Genomic DNA, 16,889 nt, shown 5'->3' with positions numbered 1-16,889 from the left:
TCCAACCCAGTCAGCTTTCTGATCTAACTTCCTGCCTGACCCCCAGTTTACCCACTATGGTGGGGAGTGGCCTAGTGAATAGAACCCTTAGCTCCCCCCGGAGGCCCGACTGTGAAATGTATTGGTGTCTGTGATACCTGATCAGATGAACTCCTTCAGTGCCATCAGACGTACCATAGCTCCCCTTAGTGGCGGAGCCATAGTACTGCAACGACCAGGACTCTGGGGCGCTGCACTCCCCCCTGGTTAAACACAGTACTCCGGGACTGGGAAGAAAACAACAATACAAGTTAGCAAAAAGACATACAGTTTTGTTGAGTGTAATAACAGTAAGTATACTTGAACAGAGCTTCCCTTTATGGGAGGTGAGGACACTTGAACGTTACAAACATAGTTAAATGTCATAGCAACATGCTATAAATAACTTACTTTTACCCAACCGGGTATTCTACTAAGTGCAACATTGTTGAACAATAATTTAACATCGCCTTTAAGGATGTACACTCTGAATCCGCTAAAGACCTTCTTATAATCACATTATAAGGCAATTTAACTTTTACATTCTCCTTCTTAAAATCTGCAGGACCGCCTGTCCTAACGGCACCAGACCTACTGCCTCTCCTTTCTGTTACAGGACCGCCCCGTTCAGCCCGGGCCTACTGCCTTTTCAACTACTATACACAGTATAGAGCATAACATTACTTTCAATTTAAGAGCACTGAGCCATCTCTACATGACTCCTATGAGGACTCAGGGTTTACCTTCTATCCCCATTGTCTATCAACATTATCATACATTTTCTATGGAACATTAAACTTTCTTCCACCTTTCACTTTCTTTCAGGGAACATCATCAGCATTTCTTCACAATTAACTAGTCGGATACAGATAACTTTCTCATGTCAACATTATCATCACTTTCTTTCGTCAAAACATTATTGCTACCTGTCTTAAAGCAATATCACCGTTTAAGGGCGACAAATGAACATCTCCTTTAAGAGGGGACCAAGTCTCTATGAGGTAGCGCGTCTTCTCAAGCTACCAGTCCATACTCAGCAAAGGTTCCAGTGTGGTATCTTCACAATGAGTCCTTCTTTAAGTAAAACCAGTAGGGAGCACCTTTAATAAGGTGCAAACTATGTACAAAGAGTTTGTATCATGCACTGTTCATGATTGCGGCAGTTCTGGAAACTTTGTGCAAACTTTAGAAAAAAAATCAAACAAAACAATAGGGATCCCGGGTCAACAACAGGATCCCTTTAAGAGTTAACCCTGGACGGGTCTAGCAGCAAAACAGGAAACGAACACACAGTCAAAGAACTATTTACATATTTAAAGCAGTATACAGGAACATCTACTCAAACCACCCAGGGGGCAGCACCGGCGGAGGTAACCCCTTTGGGTATTGCGAACCGCCTGGTACTGCATAAGGGGGTCTGTCGTCCCACCTGGGGGTCTGTGTACCCACAGTCTTCAGTCCTTGGGCAGTAGACACGCTGGTCACCTGAGGAGGTGCCTGCGTGGCCACGACAGCGGTGGAGGTCATGACGCGGCAAGTCGTGGTCTTCACAATTGTGCCTGTTGGGGTGACCACGGTGGTCTCAGTGGTAATCGTGGGCCGGCCACAAGGGGGCACCCTGGCCACGGGGGACAACTTTTCAGACTCCTTAGGCAAGGGGGTCATGGAACTGTGCCTCTTGTGGACGTTCAGGGCAAACCACCCCTTTTCCCCAAGGTGCCGGGTGTAAATGACATCATCCCCTGGATAAAGATCCCGGCCTGGGTGGCCCTCTCTAAGATGCGACTCTACATCCCGCCGGTTAACAAAAACTTCGGCATATAGACCCGGCTCTTTTATAAAGCCCCAGCCTCCACGGAGCTTAAAGTCAATGACGGTGCCCTGCCTGCACGGGGCCTGCTGAGCAGTGGGATCCTTGCGGGCCCGGTCCTTGACCGCCAAGTCCTTTTGATGGTGGGCCTCCAGCCCGGCCTGGTATGTTTTCTCCTCCTCTTTCCACTGTTGTTCTAGCTGGACCCGGTATTCCTCCCAGCTTAGGGCCTGTACCATCTCCCCCTCTTGGGTCTTCACCCCGGGGAACCCCATAAGGTTAGATCCTGGGTTCACCCAGCGACACACTGTGCGCTCTGCACGGACCTCACACAGCAGGGTGGTTGGCGCGATCGGGGCCTTCATGCGGTGTTCCATGCCCGTGGCCTCCTCCCAGGGTAACCGGCATTGGAGTCTATGGGTCCCAGGGAGAGGGGGTGCCGCAACGGGGCCTACTAGCAAGCCCTCGGCCGGTGGGACGGGGTCGGCGGACTCACCAGCCGATGCAGGGGCCTCCTCCGCGGCAGATTCCTCCGGCGGTGTCGGCGAAGATCTCAGCGGTTGCTCCGGTAACGGTGCAGAATCCGACGCCTGAGGACCTTCTTCCGGCGCTGCCTGGTGCGGAGCCTGGGCCTCCATGTTCAGTTGGAGGAGCTGGTCGATCAGGCTCTCCATTTCGACCCGCAGGAGTTCGGTGCTGTCCACGGAGAACGGGCTGCTGTGCTCATCCGGGTAGTTGGGGGAGACTTCCACTTCAACCCCACTGTCGGGTTCGGAGCTGCTGGCCAAAGCGTCCTCCACGTGGGTCACTTCCTGGTCCTTTTCCCGCTCTCTCCTGCGTGGGCGGTGTCGTTTTCTCGGTCTCCGCCCCCCATTGAGGATTAGGAGGCGGATCTCTGCTGCTGACGGACACGTCCTCACGGTGCAGAAATATTTAGACTGGGCGGCCATTGTTTTTTCGCGCTCTCCAGCTTGCCTACGCCCACTCCACGCCCCTCTTCTTCTCCTGCGCTCTCCTCAGCGCTATAATGGCGGCGGATTTTGGCGGTAAATAGCACAGCACACAGTCCGAGCACAATAAATCACAGTTCCAAGGCACACATGACCTGATTCTTCAGGCTTAAGTAGATCCTGTTCGTGACGCCAAAATGGAGCGCCCCCACTGCCGCAGGGCCGAGGGGTACCCGGTACCGGGCCTCTGAGTCTCTGCTCTGGGGTTGTCACGGTGGCTAGACCCGGTCCGTGGCCTTGCCGGTCAGTGGGGGGACGTCCGGTGCAATGGGTGGTGATGATAGTGGTGGTGAGGCTGTGATGGTGCGGTGCAGTTGTGGGGTGCAGGTCGCGGTTAAATAACGAGGACACCAGGTTGCAGTCTCTTTACCTCTTTACTGAAGATCTCTGAGTCCTCAGTCCAGAACACGGTTCACCAGGCTGCGCAAGTCCGGCCGGTCCAATGGCACCTCCAGAGTTCTCTTCACAGGTGGAAATCTGTGCCTTCCTTCTAGCGCTATGTGTTGTGGTCCTTCCCTGCTGTGCTTACGGAAAGTCCCCACAACTGTTGTGTCTGTTTCTTAAGTTCCCTCACAACTCGATTAGATGATGTTCTGCTAATCCTCCGTCCCTCCCTGATGTCCTGGTTGGGACGGCACCCGTTTGACGGGTAGGCTCGGAGCTCTTCCGGGACCCTAGAGTCGCCCCTCTCCACAAGTTGCCCCCCAAGACTGCATAGGTGATTTAAGTTAGACAGCCCGCCTTAGACTGACTGTCCTACCGCTGTTTAGAGTATTGCTTGAAGCTAGATATTATGATACTCCCTCGGCGTTCCGGCCACCGGTAGTAATCATACTGAAATCAAACAAATAAATAAAGGATATGAGTCCACCTATGAAAGTAAATAACAAAAGGGAGGGGTGAACACAGGTTCATAGATATGAAGCCAGAATGTGTCCAACGAGATATGTTGGTCCCTAGCAACAGATCAGAGACGGATTTAAATATAATAGTATTTCAATATTTTTCTATTGTAGAGGTATACAGTAGGTCATAAGAGGATGGGCCAGAGATAGTAAAACTGGAAAATATAAGAATAAATGGAAATAATATACGTATATTTTATTTTGATAACAGTTCCCCCTGGGGGAGTAACATTTATTTTGGTTTCTAATTAGTAATGAGCATCATAAAAACACCCTTGCACAAAAATTGAGTGACTTTTGCATCAGGGAATACGTTCACCCTGGTATTGTACTTGTTGTGGATGATGAGGATAAGGAGGAGGATAACCCCTAACAGACCAAATCAGGAAGTGGATACCCATGTGTGGTTGGGAAGAGGTGCATGAGAATACACCTCCACAAAAAAAGACAATGTATTTGAGGTTATGTTTCGGTGTTTTCATTCGGTGGTGTACAGAAGTCCTGCCCAATCCAGCATTTGCTCATTTTTATAAGAGTCAGCCTTTCAGCATTGTCAGTTGACAGGCGGATGTGCTTATCTGTTATAATTCCACCAGCGGCACTAAAAACCCGCTCTGACAAAATGCTAGCAGCAGGGCAGGCCAGGACCTCCAAGGCGTAGAGAGCCAGTCCATGCCACGTGTCCAGCTTGGATACCCAATAATTAAAAGGCACAGAGGAATCATGGAGGACGTGTGTACGATCTGCAAGTTACTCCCTCAGCATCTTCCCAAACATTGCACTTCTTGTGTCAACACCCCTTGCTTCTGTGCCGGCACGATGGGAGGGTCTGAGAAAACTGTCCCAGAACTTTGCCATTGTTCCCCTGTCTGAGCTGGATTGTACTTCTGTCTCTCTAGCTTGGACTCTTTGGTTATACAACAAACTCTGACGTCTGCTGCCAGCATTCACACATGGGAATTTTTTCAGTGGTTCCGCTACAAGGGCCCTCTGGTACAGCAACATTTTTGTACACCTGTCTGCCTCTGGAAGAAGAGATTGAAAGTTTTCCTTGTAGCGTGGGTCTAGAAGTGTCACCGACCAGTAGTGAGTGTCACTGAAAACTTTAATAATGCGAGGGTCATGGGGAACGCAGCTCCACATAAAGTCAGCGATGCGTGTCAGACTGCTAACAGGCAAGACTTCTGTGTCCTCACCAACAGGATGACTGACCATGCTGTCCTCCTCATCCTCCTCCCTGTCCCCAAGCCATCCCCGCTGAAGACAGTATGACATCTGTGCTTGTAGTACCGTCTATAGCGCATGAAAGTAGCTCCTGTTCTTCCTCCTCCTTATTGTATACCAAACCACGGTGCGACGACATGAGGCTGGGCTGAGTGTAATCACCCTATATGAACCTTGCTCCATGTCCTCATGCTCTGCCTGCAATGCATCCTCTTTAATTGTGAGCAGAGAGGTTTTCAGAATGCTAAGAAGCGGGATGGTGTTGCTAATTATGGCGTCATCGCCGCTCACCATCTTGGTGAACTCAAAGTTCTGGAGTATGATACATATGTCTGACATCCATGTCCACTCCTGAGGTCTTATGTGTGGAGTCTGAACTGAATATCGACGGCTTTGTTGATGCTGGTAGTCAACAACTGCCCTCGTCTGCTCACAAATCCTTTCCAACATATGCAGCGTAGAGTTCCAACAAGTGGGGACATCACACACCAGTTGGTGAGCCGGAAGCTGCAAACGCTGCTGAAGCCCGGCAAGGGCGGCTGAAGCTGTAGCTGACTTTCTTAAATGGGCAGACAGATGACGTACTTTCTCCAGCAGATCCAGCAGCTCCAGGTAGCTTTTCAGAAAACGTTGAACCACGAGGTTAAGCACATGGGCCAGGCAAGGTACGTGTGTGAGCTCACCTTGCCTCAGAGCGCCACCAAGTTCCAGCCATTGTCACATATAACCATGCCAGGCTTCAGCGGTGTCATCCAAATATCTGACCTTTCAGCGCTGTCCACAACTCTTCTGCATTGTGCGGTTTGTCACCTATGCAGATTAGCTTCAGCACAGCATGCTGCCGCTTGGCTGAGACAGTGCTGCAGTGCTTCCAGTGAGGTGTTCATTTCAGATATGGAGGCTGAAGAGGAGGAGGAGGTGCAGGAGCTGTAGACTGTGGGGGAAACCCTGATTGACATAGGGCCCGCAATTCTCGGAGTGGGGAGGATGTGTTCCATCTCAAGGTCCGACTGGGTCCCGGCTTCCACTATGTTAACCCAGTGTGCCGTCAGTGAGATGTACCGTCCCTGCCCAGAAGCAATTGTCCACATGTCTATGGTTAGGTGGACTTTCCCAGTGACAGCATTGTTGAGGGCACGGGTAATGTTGTGGGACACATGCTGGTTTATGCCGATGTAATGCCGGTAAAGCACACCAGGAGAAATAGTGGCGACTGGGGACCGAGTACCTTGGGACGGCCGCCGCCATCAGGTTGCGGAAAGCTTCAGTCTCAATGAGCCTAAAAGGCAACATTTCGAGCGCAAGCAGATGAGAAATGTTTGAATTAAGTACTGGGGACTGTGGGGCATTGGCTGGGTATTTCCGCTTGCGTTCCAATTACTGGGTATAGACAACTGAAGGCTGGGCTGGGACAAGGACGTGGACAGGTTTGATGATGGTGCTGGTTGACTGTGGGCAATAAGAGGTGCAGGGCCCAACGCATCTTCTCAGGCATGGTGAACTGGGGATTGGCTTCTACGCAAAACAGTGGAAGAAGCAGTGTTGTCACCTGTAGACAGTGTTCCTCGAGCCTGGGGTTCGGCCCACAAAATTGGGTGCTTTGCTGCCATGTGCCTAATCATGCTGGTGGTGGTCAGGCTGGAAGTTTTGCTACCCCTGCTGATGCAGGTGGAGCGCCCCCAGACGCAGGGCCCCGGGGTACTCGGTACCGGGCCTCTCTGTCTCGGTCCTGGGGTTGTCACGGTGGCTAGACCCGGTCCGTGACCCTGCTAAGGGGCGTCCAATGAAAGGTGTGATGATGGTGCGTGGTGCAAGGTGCGATGAATAACGAGGACACAGGGTTGCAGTCTCTTTACCTCTTTTCTGAAGGCTTCAGGATCCGCAATCCAGAGCACTGCTAACAGGGCTGGCTGAGACCGGCCGGTCCGAAGGCACATCCAGAGTTTCCTTTGCAGGTGGAAATCAGTGCCTACCTTCTAGCGCCTGTGTGTTGTAGTACCTCCCTGCTGAGCACCACGGGATAGTCCTCACAACTGTTGTGTCTGTTTCTGATGTTCTTTCTCACAACTCTCGTTTCTGTTCTGATGTTCTTCTCCGTCCCCCAGATGATTTGGCTAGGACGCACCCGTATGACGGGTAGGCCTGGAGTTATTCTGGGACCCTGGAGACGCCCCTCTCCCACAATTGCCTCCTATGTCTGCTTAGGTGATTTAGGTGAGACAGCCAACCTATAATTAACTGTCCTGCCGCTGTTTGAAGTAATGCTTGGAGCCCAATACTTCTTCGGCGTTCCGGCTACCGGCTACGCGCCTCAGTAGGATGTTGCCACGATCTTAAGGCACGACTCCTACTGGTTCTATTCTCCTTTGTGCTGTGATCTCGTTTCTCACTTCTCCACAATAAACCTCGCTTCGTGTCCTTTCTTAGGATGCCACCGCAACGGGTGCAGGCGCGGCTCCGTAACGTTCTGTCCTTTTCGCTAGGCTGCTGTCAGGATCCCACCCCTGACAGAGACCCCCTGAATCTTCCCTGCAACACCCTCTGCCACAGGATGTTGCCTGGGCAAAACCCAGTCAGCTTCTCCCTAACTTCCTATCCAGCCCCCAGTTTTACCAGATTGTGAGGAGTGGCCTAATACATAGAACATTTGCTCCCCCTGGTGGCCAGAGTGTGAAGTGTAATGTGTGACTGTGGTACCTGGTCAGGTGAACTCCTTAAGTGCCATCAGACGTACCATCACTCCCCTTAGCGGCGGAGCAACAGTACTGCAACGACCAGGACTCTGGGGCGCTGAACAGGCATGGCAAGTGCTGCAATTGGCCTGTTTGGGGTTATCGGCAGAGTCTTTAAAAAATAACCAGATTCGGGAAGATCGTACAGTTAGAATGGCAACTTCCATCATGTTGGTGTTACGGGGAACGGATGCACGCCTTCTGTCTGTGGCCACCACACTGCTTCTTCCTGCCTGCTGGGGTGATATGCCACCTTCCCCATGTGTGCTGCAGTCCTCGCTCTGCATGTCATCCTGCCAGGTTGTGTCAGTCACTATGGCATCCACTACCTCGTCTCCACTCTGCTCCTCCTCCTGACTTTCTGGCAATTGTGTCTCATCATCGTCCACCTCTTGTGACACTTTCCAACCATCGCCTTCATGTGACCATGGCTGTTCAAATGTTTGCGCATCGCTACATGCGATCTCATCTGGCCCCACTTCAAGTTGACAGGTCGAGAGTCCGGAATCTTTAAAGGGAAAACTGAACAACTCTTCAGAGTGTCCAAGTGTGGCATCAGTTTTCTCAGGTCACTCGGCATGGTGGGAGGAAGGAGGATAAGGGTAAGTAATATCCGGTCCACAATCATGGCTACTCAGACTTGACCGTGTGAAAGACATGGCGGTCGTGGTGGCCGCTAAGTGACTGGAAGCATTATCCGCTATCCAACCACCAACCGTTTCACACTGCTCTGGCTTCAATAGTGGTGTGCTGCGGTTCCCTAGAAACTGGGACAGGAAGGTCGAGTGCGAAGATGTGGGTCTTTGCTGTGGCCCACTTTCAGCTTGACCATGGCCTCATCCTCTGCATGCACCCTCAGCATCACGTCCACTTCCCTGTCCCTTGCCCATTTTAAATGGACTACTGAAATATTTGAAAAGCTCAATCCAAATGGATTTATTTGGAGAAAAATTATATGTGATCAGTATGCCTGCAAAACGAAGATTTTTCCACCACTGATGCACCAGGCCTCAGCCTGAGATAACAGACTGAAAAAACAAAGAAAAAACGAAACAAAGTCCAAAATGTAGTATAAATTACAATATTTATTAAAATATATATAATATAGTGTAACAGTGGGAAAAATACCATAAAAGGCACACCAGGGACATATAAATAGCAGCACAAAAAATGAATAAATATATAAATATATAACCCAGTGTGAGGACAACATATACGTGCATGCCTGTGTCAATAGGCCATAGAATATATATCAGACAGATTTACCAAATACAAAATAATAATAAAGTGCATGTGCAAACTTTAATCAATTGGTGGCTAAAAAAGAGACCAAATAAAGATGCTGAAAATAAATATTGGTGCAAACTATTGGCGCTGAATCCAGCCGGTATATAATATAATAGTCATAGTGACATAGTCATATAGTGACCAGTGAGCTATAAAGTACCCAGCAAGAAGACAAAAAATGCCCCAAGAAACAAAAATCGAAGTAAAGGTCAAAAGAAAGCCACCTGGTATTACCTGCTGCTGAATAAGATGGACAGGATAAGTGTCCCTGGGATGTGTCAAGCCCCGACTCGCGTTTCGGCGTCTGCCTTCGTCAGGGGGTGGCTACATCCAAGGGAAGCTAGGTATTTATGTAATGGGCGACCAATGAGAGAGGGAGCGGGTGTGGAGCGACGCACGCCGACATAGGAGGTCACCAGAAGGCGCCAACCCACAAACCCACGTATCTCCAGCGCCGTGATCAGCTGACGCGACACAGGGGAACATGGGAGAGGGGGCGGAGCCAACCGGGACGCAATGCCAGCGTGCGTTCCACCCGGCCCACTGTCATTGGATAAACGAGACCATGTGATGCCGCAGGTCCTGGAAGGGTAAAGAAACTCTCACGGAGTGTGTAAACTAATAAGAAATAAAAATAAAACATGTGATGTGACAGATAAAAGGAGAAAAAAAATATATATATGGAGTGCTAGTGTAGGGATGGCGGATAAATATCAATCGAGTGCTAATAATCGGTAGATGACTCTAAGACTAAGGCTGGGGTCACACTTGGCGTAAGACATTACGCCACGTATTATACGTCCGTACTACGGCCGTAATACGGAGAAATGTTCCCAAAATAGTGATCCGTAGTCAGGGTGTTTCAGCGTATTTTGCGCATGGCATCCTCCGTATGTAATCCGTATGGCATCCGTACTGCGAGATTTTCGCGCAGGCTTGCAAAACCGACATCTAATGGATTTATGTATTCAAATGTTCGGGAAAACATATATACAGTATATATATATATATATATATATATATATATATATATATATATATATATATATATATGTCATTGAGACACACATATATGTATATTCTGTATTTAGATTTCATTCAGCGCGATATCTGTGAACAGCCGGTAATTCAATTGCCGGCTTTTCATTTCTCCTGCACAAACCCGACAGGATATGAGACATGGTTTACATACAGTAAACCATCTCATATCCCCTTTTTTTTTGCAGATTCCACACTACTAATGTTAGTAGTGTGTGTATGTGCAAAATTTCAGCGCTGTAGCTGCTGAAATAAAGGGTTAAATGGCGGAAAAATTGGCGTGGGCTCCCGCGCAATTTTCTCCGCCAGAATGGTAAAGCCAGTGACTGAGGGCAGATATTAACCCTTTCCTGACATCTGACGTACTATCCCGTCGAGGTGGGGTGGGCCCGTATGACCGCCGACGGGATAGTACGTCATACGCGATCGGCCGCGCTCACGGGGGGAGCGCGGCCGATCGCGGCCGGGTGTCAGCTGCCTATCGCAGCTGACATCCGGCACTATGTGCCAGGAGCGGTCACGGACCGCCCCCGGCACATTAACCCCCGGCACACCGCGATCAAACATGATCGCAGTGTACCGGCGGTATAGGGAAGCATCGCGCAGGGAGGGGGCTCCCTGCGTGCTTCCCTGAGACCCCCGCAGCAACGCGATGTGATCGCGTTGCTGCGAGGGTCTCCTACCTCCTTCCTGGCTGCAGGTCCCGGATCCAAGATGGCCGCGGCATCCGGGTCCTGCAGGGAAGGAGGTGGCTTACTGAGTGTCTGCTCAGAGCAGACACTTGGTAAGCCTGCAGCCCTGCACAGCAGATCGTCGATCTGGCAGAGTGCTGTGCACACTGCCAGATCAATGATCTGTGATGTCCCCCCCTGGGACAAAGTAAAAAAGTAAAAAAAAAATTTTTCCACGTGTAAAAAAAAAAAAAAAAAATTCCTAAATAAATAATAAAAAAAATATATATATTATTCCCATAAATACATTTCTTTATCTAAATAAAAAAAACAAAACAATAAAAGTACACATATTTAGTATCGCCGCGTCCGGAACGACCCAAACTATAAAACTGCCCCACTAGTTAACCCCTTCAGTAAACACCGTAACAAAAAAAAAAAAAAAAACGAGGCAAAAAACAACGCTTTATTACCATACCGCCGAACAAAAAGTGGAATAACACGCGATCAAAAAGACTGATATAAATATCCATGGTACCGCTGAAAACGTCATCTTGTCCCGCAAAAAACAAGCCGCCATACAGCATCATCAGCAAAAAAATAAAAAAGTTATAGTCCTGAGAATAAAGCGATACCAAAATAATTATTTTTTCTATAAAATAGTTTTTATCGTATAAAAGCGCCAAAACATAAAAAAATGATATAAATGAGATATCGCTGTAATCGTACTGACCCGACGAATAAAACTGCTTTATCAATTTTACCAAACGCGGAACGGTATAAACGCCTCTCCCAAAAGAAATTCATGAATAGCAGGTTTTTGGTCATTCTGCCTCACAAAAATCGGAATAAAAAGCGATCAAAAATGGTCACGTGTCCGAAAATGTTACCAATAAAAACGTCAACTCGTCCCGCAAAAAACAAGACCTCACATGACTCTGTGGAGCAAAATGTGGAAAAACTATAGGTCTCAAAATGTGGAGACGCAAAAACTTTTTTGCTATAAAAAGCGTCGCTGGTTTCACACTTGCGTTTTTGTCTGCAGCGTTTTTTGCACACAAAAACGCATGCGTTTTTTCCCTATATTTAACATTGAAAACGCATGCGGTTTTTTTGTACGCGTTTGGTCGCGTTTTCAAACGCATGCGGTTTTTTTCTGCATGCGTTCATTTTCAGAAATACAACCTGCAGTATTTTCTTGCGTTTTTAAGCACATGCGTTTGTTTGCGTTAAAAACGCATGCATTTTTATCGAAAAAAAACAGAAAACACACTGAAAAGCCACCCACCACCATCAAGGTGATAAAGGGATCCAAACCCTAACCCTAACTCTACCCCTAACCTCACCCCTAACCGTTTAATGAACATTTTCTGACAGTCATAGTGCCACGTATTTCAGTGCCACGTATTTCAGTGCCATGTATTTCAGTGCCACGTATCACGTATTTCAGTGCCACGTGTTTCAGTGCCACGTATTTCAGTGCCACGTATCACGTATTTCAGTGCCACGTATCACGTATTTCAGTGCCACATATTTTAGTACCACGTATTTCAGTTGCACGTATTTCAGTGCCACGTATTTCAGTGCCACGTATTTCAGTGCCACGTATTTCAGTGCCACGTATTTCAGTGCCACGTATTTCAGTGCCACGTATTTAAGTGCCACGTATCACGTATTTCAGTGCCACGTGTTTCAGTGCCACGTATTTAAGTGCCACGTATCACATAGTTAAGTGCCACGTATTTAAGTGCCACGTATTTCAGTGCCACGTATTTCAGGGCCACGTATTTCAGTGCCACGTATCACATATTTCAGTGCCACGTATTTAAGTGCCACGTATTTAAGTGCCACGTATTTAAGTGCCACGTATTTCAGTGCCACGTATTTCAGTGCCACGTATTTAAGTGCCACGTATCACATATTTCAGTGCCACGTATTTAAGTGCCACGTATTTCAGTGCCACGTATTTCAGTGCCACGTATTTCAGTGCCACGTATTTCAGTGCCACGTATCACGTATTTCAGTGCCACGTGTTTCAGTGCCACGTATTTAAGTGCCACGTATCACGTATTTCAGTGCCACGTATTTCAGTGCCACGTATTTCAGTGCCACGTATTTCAGTGCCATGTATTTCAGTCACGTTTAGGGTTAGGGGTAGGGTTAGGGCTAGGGTTGGAGGTAAAGTTAGGGTTGGGGCTAAAGTTAGGGTTGGGGCTAAAGTTAGGGTTAGGGTTTGGATTACATTTACGTTTGGATTAGGGTTGGGATTAGAATTATGGGTGTGTCAGGGCTAGGGGTGTGGTTAGGGTTACCGTTGGGATTAGGGTTAGGGGTGTGTTTGGGTTAGGGTTTCAGGTAGAATTGGGGAGTTTCCACTGTCCAGGCACATCAGGGGCTCTCCAAGCGCGACATGGCGTCCAATCTCAATTCCAGCCAATTCTGCGTTGAAAAAGTAAAACAGTGCTCCTTCCCTTCCGAGCTCTCCCGTGTGCCCAAAAAGGGGTTACCCCCAACATATGTGTTATCAGCGTACTCGGGACAAATTGAACAACAACTTCTGGGGTCCAAGTTCTCTTGTTATCCTTAGGAAAATAAAAATTTGGGGGGCTAAAAATCATTTTTGTGGGAAAAAAAAAGATGTTTTATTTTCACGGCTCTGCGATATAAACTGTAGTGAAACACTTGGGGGTTCAAAGTTCTCACAACACATCTAGATAAGTTCCTTGGGAGGTCTAGTTTCCAATATGGGGTCACTTGTGGGGGGTTTGTACTGTTTGGGTACATCAGGGGCTCTGCAAATGCAACTTGACGCCTGCAGACCAATCCATTTAAGGCTGCATTCCAAATGGTGCTCCTTCCCTTCCGAGCTCTGTCATGCACCCAAACAGTGGTTCCCCCCCACATATGGGGTATCAGCGTACTCAGGACAAATTGGACAACAACTTTTGGGGTCTAATTTATCCTGTTACCCTTGTGAAAATACAAAAGTGGGGGCTAAAAAATCATTTTTGTGAAAAAAAAGAATTTTTATTTTCACGGCTTTGCGCTATAAACTTTAGTGAAACACTTGGGGGTTCAAAGTTCTCAAAACACATCTAGATAAGTTCCTTGGGAGGTCTAGTTTCCAATATGGGGTCACTTGTGGGGGGTTTGTACTGTTTGGGTACATCAGGGGCTCTGCAAATGCAACGTGACGCCTGCAGACCAATCCATTTAAGGCTGCATTCCAAATGGCGCTCCTTCCCTTCCGAGCTCTGTCATGCGCCCAAACAGTGGTTCCCCCCCACATATGGGGTATCAGCATACTCAGGACAAATTGGAAAACAAATTTTGGGGTCCAATTTATTCTGTTACCCTTGTAAAAATACAAAGCTGGGGGCTAAAAAATCATTTTTGAGAGAAAAAAAACATTATTTTCACGGCTCTGCGTTATAATCTGTAGTGAAACACTTGGGGGTTCAAAGCTCTCAAAACACATCTAGATAAGTTCCTTAGGGGGTCTACTTTCCAAAATGGTGTCACTTGTAGGGAGTTTCAATGTTTAGGCACATCAGGGGCTCTCCAAACGCAACATGGCGTCCCATCTCAATTCCAGTCAATTTTGCATTGAAAAGTCAAATGGCGCTCCTTCCCTTCCAAGCTCTGCCATGCGCCCAAACAATGGTTTACACCCACATATGGGGTATCATCGTACTCAGGACAAATTGCACAACATTTTTTGGGGTCCAATTTCTTCTCTTACCCTTGGGAAAATAAAAAATTGGGGGCAAAAAGATCATTTTTGTGAAAAAATATGATTTTTTATTTTTACGGCTCTGCATTATAAACTTCTGTGAAGCACTTGGTGGGTCAAAGTGCTCACCACACATCTAGATAAGTTCCTTAGGGGGTCTACTTTCCAAAATGGTGTCACTTGTAGGGAGTTTCAATGTTTAGGCACATCAGGGGCTCTCCAAACGCAACATGGCGTCCCATCTCAATTCCAGTCAATTTTGCATTGAAAAGTCAAATGGCGCTCCTTCCCTTCCAAGCTCTGCCATGTGCCCAAACAATGGTTTACACCCACATATGGGGTATCAGCGTACTCAGGACAAATTGCACAACATTTTTTGGGGTCCAATTTCTTCTCTTACCCTTGGGAAAATAAAAAATTGGGGGCGAAAAGATCATTTTTGTGAAAAAATATGATTGTTTATTTTTACGGCTCTGCATTATAAACTTCTGTGAAGCACTTGGTGGGTCAAAGTGCTCACCACACATCTAGATAAGTTCCTTAGGGGGTCTACTTTCCAAAATGGTGTCACTTGTAGGGAGTTTCAATGTTTAGGCACATCAGGGGCTCTCCAAACGCAACATGGCGTCCCATCTCAATTCCAGTCAATTTTGCATTGAAAAGTCAAATGGCGCTCCTTCCCTTCCAAGCTCTGCCATGCGCCCAAACAATGGTTTACACCCACATATGGGGTATCAGCGTACTCAGGACAAATTGCACAACATTTTTTGGGGTCCAATTTCTTCTCTTACCCTTGGGAAAATAAAAAATTGGGGGCGAAAAGATCATTTTTGTGAAAAAATATGATTGTTTATTTTTACGGCTCTGCATTATAAACTTCTGTGAAGCACTTGGTGGGTCAAAGTGCTCACCACACATCTAGATAAGTTCCTTAGGGGGTCTACTTTCCAAAATGGTGTCACTTGTAGGGAGTTTCAATGTTTAGGCACATCAGGGGCTCTCCAAACGCAACATGGCGTCCCATCTCAATTCCAGTCAATTTTGCATTGAAAAGTCAAATGGCGCTCCTTCCCTTCCAAGCTCTGCCATGCGCCCAAACAATGGTTTACACCCACATATGGGGTATCATCGTACTCAGGACAAATTGTACAACAACTTTGGGGGTCCATTTTCTCCTGTTACCCTTGGTAAAATAAAACAAATTGGAGCTGAAATAAATTTTGTGTGAAAAAAAAGTTAAATGTTCATTTTTATTTAAACATTCCAAAAATTCCTGTGAAACACCTGAAGGGTTAATAAACTTCTTGAATGTGGTTTTGAGCACCTTGAGGGGTGCAGTTTTTAGAATGGTGTCACACTTGAGTATTTTCTATCATATAGACCCCTCAAAATGACTTCAAATGAGATGTGGTCCCTAAAAAAAAATGGTGTTGTAAAAATGAGAAATTGCTGGTCAACTTTTAACCCTTATAACTCCGTCACAAAAAAAAATTTTGGTTCCAAAATTGTACTGATGTAAAGTAGACATGTGGGAAATGTTACTTATTAAGTATTTTGCGTGACATATGTCTGTGATTTAAGGGCATAAAAATTCAAAGTTGGAAAATTGCAAAATTTTCAAAATTTTCACCAAATTTCCATTTTTTTCACAAATAAACGCAAGTTATATCGAATAAATTTTACCACTAACATGAAGTACAATATGTCACGAGAAAACAGTGTCAGAATCGCCAAGATCCGTCAAAGCGTTCCAGAGTTATAGCCTCATAAAGGGACAGTGGTCAGAATTGTAAAAATTGGCCCTGTCATTAACGTGCAAACCACCCTTGGGGGTGAAGGGGTTAATAGCCAGGAGAGGGTCCATGGTTATTGGCCCCCCCGTGGCTAAAAACATCTGCCCCCAGGCACCCCAGAAAAGGCACATCTGGAAGATGTGCCTATTCTGGCACTTGGCCACTCTCTTCCCACTCCCTGTAGCGGTGGGATATGGGGTAATGAAGGGTTAATGCCACCTTGCTATTGTAAGGTGACATTAAGCCAGGTTAATAATGGAGAGGCGTCAATTATGACACCTATCCATTATTAATCCAATTGTTTGAAAGGGTTAAAAAACACACACACATGATTTAAAAGTATTTTAATGAAATAAACACAGCGGTTGTTGTAATAATTTATTGTTCTCTCAATCCATTTCCAGGCCCTCGCTTGGCAAAATAATAAACGCACAAGATACATACCTTCTGCTGAAACGTCACGTCCCACGAAGTAATCCATCTGAAGGGGTTAACTAATATTACAGGCAGGAGCTGCGATAAACCACTCGCTCGTGCCTGTAATCCCCGGGTGCTGAAAGGAAAGCAGGATCTGTACTTACATTGAGTCGCGGTGATGCGCCCTCTGGTGGATGTTCTCATGAACTGCAGCCTGGGAACTTTTTCCCACGCTCCAGGTCATATGAGGA

Source organism: Ranitomeya variabilis, chromosome 1 (assembly GCF_051348905.1).
Source record: "Ranitomeya variabilis isolate aRanVar5 chromosome 1, aRanVar5.hap1, whole genome shotgun sequence".
In the NCBI taxonomy this organism is placed as follows: Eukaryota; Metazoa; Chordata; class Amphibia; order Anura; family Dendrobatidae; genus Ranitomeya; species Ranitomeya variabilis.
This window is presented reverse-complemented; position numbering follows the sequence as displayed.